The sequence below is a fragment of the Chlamydotis macqueenii genome, chromosome 2 (genome assembly GCF_036417535.1).
Source record: "Chlamydotis macqueenii isolate bChlMac1 chromosome 2, bChlMac1.mat, whole genome shotgun sequence".
Taxonomy (NCBI): domain Eukaryota; kingdom Metazoa; phylum Chordata; class Aves; order Otidiformes; family Otididae; genus Chlamydotis; species Chlamydotis macqueenii.
In genome coordinates, this window is record NC_141557.1 from 30,338,853 (window position 1) to 30,346,456 (window position 7,604).

At 43.8% G+C, this 7,604-nt stretch overlaps 1 protein-coding gene across 5 annotated transcripts in view; it reads right to left on the reverse strand.

Moving 5' to 3' along the window:
• The window catches only part of DGKB (diacylglycerol kinase beta), a 359,718-nt gene extending 358,440 nt beyond the window's left edge, over positions 1-1,278 (reverse strand). For 4 of the 5 annotated variants that reach the window (XM_086741533.1, XM_086741530.1, XM_086741531.1 and 1 more), the window contains exon 1: positions 558-638. The gene's annotated coding sequence lies outside the window, so the exon portion shown is untranslated. Of the gene's footprint in view, positions 1-557; positions 639-1,142 lie in introns of those variants that run through there. The other variant, XM_086741529.1, reaches the window with a different exon arrangement.
• Positions 1,279-7,604: the final 6,326 nt, after the last annotated feature.

The window sequence follows — 7,604 nt, forward strand, 5'->3', positions numbered from 1 at the left end:
TTCTGTCCATTTCAAAACCAGGATACTCACAATGAAAAATGTAATTACATCCACTCCCAACAAATAAAAACTCTTTTCAACAGAATGAATCAGAACAACACTGTACCACACAAAACAAGAATAAGCTGTATCTAAACGGACTTCAAGCATCCAAAAGTTTTGTCAATTAGTGCAGGATTTTTAACTCATCCTTGAAAAGACCCTTAAACAGACAGCCTGTCACATCAACACTCGAAGTTTCTGCAGACCAGCCTTTGAAGCCTAAGTTTGCAGTTACACCTTTTATTCCAGCAATTCCCCTGAACTCGGCTATCCATGAAAGCCCGGGCAGCATCAGGACACAGACTCAGCTAGAGCAAAGTGATGTAGGTCAGCGAGGGAAATGGGCATCAACCAGAAACCAAAGCCACCAGCCGTGACAAAGCCAACACAGCACGGTTACCTACAACTTTCTGCCTGGACCCTCCGATACGTCCGTACAGACGCGGCCCCTCTACTCCCACCCCCCTGTTCCGCGATCGCAACCAGTTCGGCCGCCCAGCGACTCGCGAACTTACTGCAGTGCGATGCAGGAGGAGGAAACACACGGCCCGGGGATGCGGGAGAGCCCGGCGCCCTGGGCAGACGCGGGAACCGGCCATCCAGCCGGGCCACCGCCACCGCCCCCCCACCCCCGCACACCCCGCCGGCTGCCGCAGCCCAGCGCGCCTCGCCCTGCGGGGCCACCGCCGCCCGCCGCCCCGCTCTTCCGCGGCGCAGCGCGGATGTCGGCAGCCGCCCTCCTCCTTCTCCCGGTAACAGGCAGCCGCCGCCGGGCCGCGCGGTTTTAAGCGGCTGTGCGCCAGCACATCTCCCACCCCCTTTCTGGCCAGGCGGCAGGGGGAGGGGACAGGCCACACACACAGTCACACACGCACACATACGCACCGCTCCCACAGGCAGCCCCTCCCGCCCCCGCGCAGCTGCGGTACCTGTTGTCCGGCGCCTGCATCCTCCGGGCTCCGCCCGCCGACTCCGCGGCCCCGCGCGCGCCCGCTCCGCACTCGGATGCGGCAAGACCCGCGCACCGCTCCGCTCCCCCTTCCTCACCCGCCCTCGGCACCGAGAGACGCGGCACCCCCCGCACCCAGCGCAACACTTACCCAAAGTTTACCCGGTCTCCCCGCCGGCGGCGGCAACGCCAGGCTGCCAGTCACCCTCCCGCCCGCTACAAGAGAGCGGGGTTGTAGCAGGGACCGCGCCCGCGCAGCCGCGGGGCCGCGGAGGGGCTGTGCGCGGCCCGCCCCGCGCACCTGCGCGGCGCCTGCCCTCGCGTACCTGCCGCGGGAGGGGGCGGCGGCGGAGCGGCGCCCACGCAGGTGCGCGGGCGCTGTGTGGCCGGGGGCTTGGGGCTCAGGAGGACCCCGGGGAGGCTGTGCCCTCACCGCCGCAGCCGGTCCGCGACAGCCGCTGTTCTCCAGCAAGGCCGGCCCGGTGACCGGCTCGGCGGCCAGGGGCCCTACAGCAGCGGCCAGCCGGCTCCAGAGCTTCCCCGTTCGGCCGCCCCTGCCGAGGGACCTCCAGGAATCTCGCTGCTCGAAATTCTGCCCTGTGCCCCCCCGCCCCGCACGTGTTTGGGAATCTCTGTAGGCAGCGACAGCAGAGCTAGGGCCAGTAAGACTTCGCAGATTTACTCGGAAAAGAAAAAAAAAAATAAGAAGAAACTGAGTAGCAATAGCACGATGTCTTTATGACAGTTAATGTCTTTATGCCAGTGCCTCCCACTTCCCAAGGCACGGAACCAGGGAGCAGATCAAACTTTCACCAGCAGGTTCCCAGCAATGTTCCAGCAGGTCCCAGCAGGTTCGATGGCAATTTGGCCAGACCAAAAGAAATTTCCCTGAAACACCGCCAGATTTCCACCTTCACCAAGCCTCTGTAGCCGTTCTCCTACAGCCTCAGAACATCAGCTGGGATCCTGGTGGTTTGGTTAACTACAGTGACCTTTAATGCCAGTCTACATTCACTTTGTTGGTAGCTGGCACTAGAAAGATTTCAGCTTAGAAGATTGTTTCAGGCAACCTAGATAAAATTTAGACCACTGCTAATGATTTTATATAATAATAAGACCGCAGAAGTATGAAAATACAAAATATTTTACCAAGATTTTTGGTTTATTTTGTAACCACACCCATTCTTCCTTTCTGAAATCTGCATTTAAAGGGTTTAATTTTCACACAACACACGAGTGATAGAAATTTTTTGAATCCTCTTTATTTTAGTAACCATGAAAAACCTTGCCAGCTTGATTTTGTTTATAAAGATTTTTTGTTTCTTAAAGGAGAATTCCTTAATTCACCTAGCGTACTCTAAGTGGCTTCCTCAGACTGTATGGTACCTACTGTCTGTAAATTATGTTCTACACAACACAGCGAAAGACATTTAAGCGCCTTCAATTAGCGTATTTCTAAAGCTCATTAACGCTCCAGCTTTTTGTTTAACAAAAGAGCTTGGATATATAGATGAGCTTCAAGTGTGCAAGTAGAATGTAGTTTTACATTATATAATGCAACAAATACTTATTTATACCATACACTAAATGATACAAAGGCATTCACAACTAAAATTTCAGTGTGATATAGCTTTGATTGTCCTTAATAAGCTCACTATCTATTAAAAAAAATCCATTAATCTCTCTTCATATGCACACAAAATTGAAATAAACAAAAAACTTTTGTTGGAAAAATGTGTTCTAGTAGGTGTAGTATCACACACATTACCCTTTACATTCAGATCCAGTAGTCAAACTTATAAATATCTTTCTAAACAGCAGCTTCATAGTAGCACATGATGAGTACTTGGCTTTAGCCTTCCGTGTTTAATATATCGCTTTTCCTTTAAAACACTGATTTCAAGGGAGTTTTTTTTCTCCCAGGGAAGGAATTCAGTCTCAGTATATTTGAGCCTCAAATTACTAAATATGGATCAAGACACTGAAGCATGGTGAGTAGTTAATTGTGATAAATCATTCCAGTACAACACAAAGATTTATAGGCCTTGCAATAATATGCTTGCTCTAGTGTTTTGGGGGAGGGGTCCTAGTTTTCAACGACCATATTGCCTTAAAAAGTAGTTTCAAGCACTCTCAGTTATATAAGGTCATATTAAAGTGACAATTGCTACGTAAAGTTATGTTCAAAATTACAACAATTTTTTTAGTATACTCATAGAAGTTGGGCCTTTACTGTTCTCTTCTGCTGTGTATTGGAACAGTGTCCAACTTCAGTTCGTACTGAAATGGAAAAGGTCCAGCAAATTCACGTGCAGTGTGGAATGACAATTCCATTGACATTTGTAGCTTTAAAACACCAAAGTTAAATCCAAGGTCTTGGGACACAAGCAGGAAAATTAACCCATTTGTTAAACATTTGATTTGCCATAGAAAAGCGGCAACCCTTGCACAGGCCAAAGCCAACTCACTATAGGTGAGCTTTGAAAGATCAGTGTAAAAGATGTCAAACTAAAGGGACACTAACATTAAGATTTTTTTGTTGTTGTTTGCACTGGAAAATACTTAGGTCGATTGCTATCCACATGTCTAACCTTAGAAACACAGTAGCAGTACGTGCCATTTTGAGCACAGGTCAAGGATGGGGGATGGACGAAATATGGCTGATGCCTAAGAACTGCTTCCTCAGCACAGAGCTCGGTGGCAGTGTTTGGGAGTCGCACATTCATGTAAGCAGCTTTGTTCTGGTTTCAATGCAAAGCTGTGTCCTGTTCTAGAAGCAGGATGCTGCCCAAACTGTACGTGCTCCTGTCCTTTCCTCCCTTAATCAAGCTCTTATCATAAGCAGATTAAAATATGCAGGAAGTTTGTCTCTTAACAGCTCACTCCCTCACAGCAAATAAAATAACAGATGTCTAGAATCCACAGCCAGAATTTAAAATATTAAATTTATTGTGCTATATCCTTATATCTGTGTTTGGACATTTAAATAAATTGTGTTGCTAAGCACAACTTTAAGTTGCTCATTTAATAAGCCTATATTATGAACATGGGGCCTAAATTTTGGTATCATTCATGAAAGAAAAAAGGACCAAACTCAAGCACCTTAACAGCAAAAACAATTCTTAGTCTCCAACATTTTGTATTTGCTATTGTGAATTTGCAGCAATGCCAGTCATCTGCAGTTATTGTATATTAGTACTTTTGAGAGAAACAGGGTTCGGTCTTCCAAATCTGACTTCAGTGGCCGCATGACTGTACAAAGTGACAAGTGAAAACTATTGAAAAGCAGTCTAACTCCATGTGAAATCAACTGAGATAACAGCAAGCTAGAAAAACTATTTCAGAATATATAGTTATCAAAAGCAAATATAGTGCACCAAATTTCTTGGAGAAAAAAGAATCCTCTCAAAACTTAATTCATCTAACTTAGGCCATTCTTACACTTTATGAAAGTTTTTGTGAAGGAAATAGAATACAGTGAAAAAATATCTTTCACACAGTAATTCTATACTTTTTTGTATTTTCATCAGGAAGTGTCAATATACAGTAGGACTACAGTTCTCCCTCCCAGAAATACCAAATTCACAGGCAACTAGTAATAGGGATCCAAAGAGGAATCAAGCCATTTTTTTTTTGTCAGAAATAAGATCTTTCCTAGATCATGCTTACATCACTTTACATCAATTATTGTAGTGATAAGGATATACCATAGAATAGCCTGTACAATACACTTGATACATAGAGTAGCATAGTTATTTGCACAGTTCAAGAGGGAAAAAAATCTTGTGAAATAGCCAAAGGCATTTGCAGGTCTGCTACCACTCACATTATTGCTATTCAACAGATATAAAAAATTCTATGGGTTTCTAAGGAAAAGATGCAACGGAGCAAATATTTGTACTTGAGAATATCAAGGACTGTTGGCAAACCAGAGGAAATGACATTAATCAGATGAACTATCATTTCTGAGCTTGTTATCCAGTATACCAGATATTCTAACCAAGTCTTTAGCTGTTCTTTCACTGGTACAATCAAGATACAATACCGAAAGCAGTTAAATGCACATCTGTTGGATTAACACTGATATACAAGCTTATTTGTTTGATTTCCTAACTGCTACCAATCAGTCAGTCTCACTTCTGCCCCGGGAAAACCCCAAGGTGAGTCCTCTTGGAACACATTTTGGGGCACGTAGAGGAGAAAAAGGTGAATGGGAACAATCAACATGGATTTACTGAGGGTAAGTCTGACTGTCCTCCATGATGAACTAGCTGAACATACAGATGAGAGGAGAACAGTGGATGGTACTTACCTTGACTTTTGCAAGGCTTTCTACACTTTCTTGCACAACATTCTTCTGTCCAAGTTGGGACGCTACAGATTGGATGGGTGAAAACTAGATGAGTGAGTAACTGGCTGGACGGTTGGGCTCAGAAGGCAACAGTTAATGGGCTGTGCTCTATCTAGATGCTGATAGCAAGTGGCATTACCCAGGGATCTATCCTTACATCTTTAAGGAAAAAGGATCTGTCCTTACTTTTTTATCAGTGAGCTGGAGGAGACAAGGGAGTACATGTTCTTCAAGTCTGCAGGTGAGATACACAAATTGGGAAGACTAATTGACATGCTCAAGGGCAGGACTGCCATCCAGAGGGACCTAGAGATGCTGGAGAAGTGGGCTGACAGGAACCTTATGAAATTTGACAAGAACACATGCAAAGCCCTGCACTAGGGAAGAAAAAAACCTGCAGTGATGGGGCCAGGCTAGGCACTGCCTGGCTGGTGAGCAATTCCATCGAAAAAGCCCTGAGGGTTTTGGCAGAGAGCAGGATGAGCAGTGAGCCCTGGCAGCAAAGCAAGCCAACACCATCCTGGGCTGTGTGAACAGGAGCAGAGCCAGTAGCACAAGGGGTGTTATTATCCCCCTCTAATCAATATTTTACAGATCACACCTTGAATACTGGATCATAGGATAATTCTGGCTGAAAAGGCTCTCAGGACATCTCTGGTAAGAATCAAATATGAGATCAGACCAAGGGGCTTTATTCAGCTGGATCCTGAAACCCTCAAAGGACAGAGAGAGCATAACCTCTGTGGGCAGCCCGATCCAGTGCTGGACTGTCCTCATGGTGAAGATGTTTTTCCTTATACCCGCTATAAACTTCTCATTTTGACCTATGCCCATTACCTCTTGTCCTCCCATCATACGTGACTACGAAGAAGATGTCTCTGCCTTCTTGATAGACTCCTTGTGGGTAGTGGTAGGCTACTATTATGTGTCCTCAAAGCCTTCCCTTTGCCAGGCTGGACAAGCCTAGATGAGCCAGTGATTATATAGATTGTCATACGAGTGTAACAGTGCTTGGATTACTAATGGATTTGTCTGCACTCTGGTTTAGAATATTATCTCTAGTACTTCAAGTGAAAGAATGATAAAAGTAGCAAAGATAAATGTGTTATAATAGAGTACCACCTTTCAGCGAATTTAAAACTATTTTTTTCCTTTACAACTTACTTTCATCTTTACCTTACTTGAGGGGAAGATTTTCAGAGATATCAGCAGGCAATGGGTTGACAAGCTGATAAAATCTACGTGAAAGGTACCATTGGTTTCAACTGGATGCAGGAATGAGCCATTAGTCATACTAAATGGGAAATGTTTGTTCAGTCTAAAAAGACACTATTTGGTTTAACATTACCTAAGAAGCAGATGTCTTTTAGCTCACTCATTCTGGAACTTAGGAAATATAGAAATTCTTTAGTACTGGACTGGACAGGAGGTTAGGGGCAAAATGAATTTACTATATATTTCTTGATGTAGCATTATAGCAGTGACATGAATAATTTTTTCACTACATTTCACTATATATATATGCAGGATATAAAAAAAACCAAGCATATGGCTAGCAGACATTAAAAAAATGAGATATATTTATATGAAGTATCTCAAATATGGCTTTGTATGTTAAAGGATGGGTTTAATACATTAATTACCATCTGTATGTTTACTGAACTGTCACAGCTGTGTGAAAAGATATGACATGTCCTTAAACACTTATTGAATCTTATCACATATTGCAGGATCACTATTTTCAACAGCCAATGTAATTTGTTTGTAAGAAAGCCTTTTCTTTTATTTTAAACTTGATTTAACAACAATTCAAGTGTAATATATTCTCGGATGGTAATCATTAAAAAAAGACTGGTGACCTAAGTTATGAAATTTAGATGATTGTGGTTCGCTGTATGCACCTTACACAAAGATCATTCCCGTTACTAAAATACAAAATGAAAGATGTATTTAGGGGTTATTTGTTTTGTTGTCTTTCTTCCTCTATTTTCAAAATTTTCTCTAAATTTTTCTTTGCTTACGTGGCTTAACATCATGCCTGCATATGTGCTTCTTGCAGGTAGATGAATGAAGGGGCAGCGGTAGAACGTCATGTCTCAAAAAATAAATACCAGAAGAAATTTGTGAGAATCATCTCCCTACACTATTTCTAATGAGAAGATGAAAACAGAACAGAACTGAGAAGAGCTATTTTTTTTTAATTTATTTATGAGTTGACAGAGGTAGCACAGAACAGAATGCATTCCTACCATAGAAGCAGCA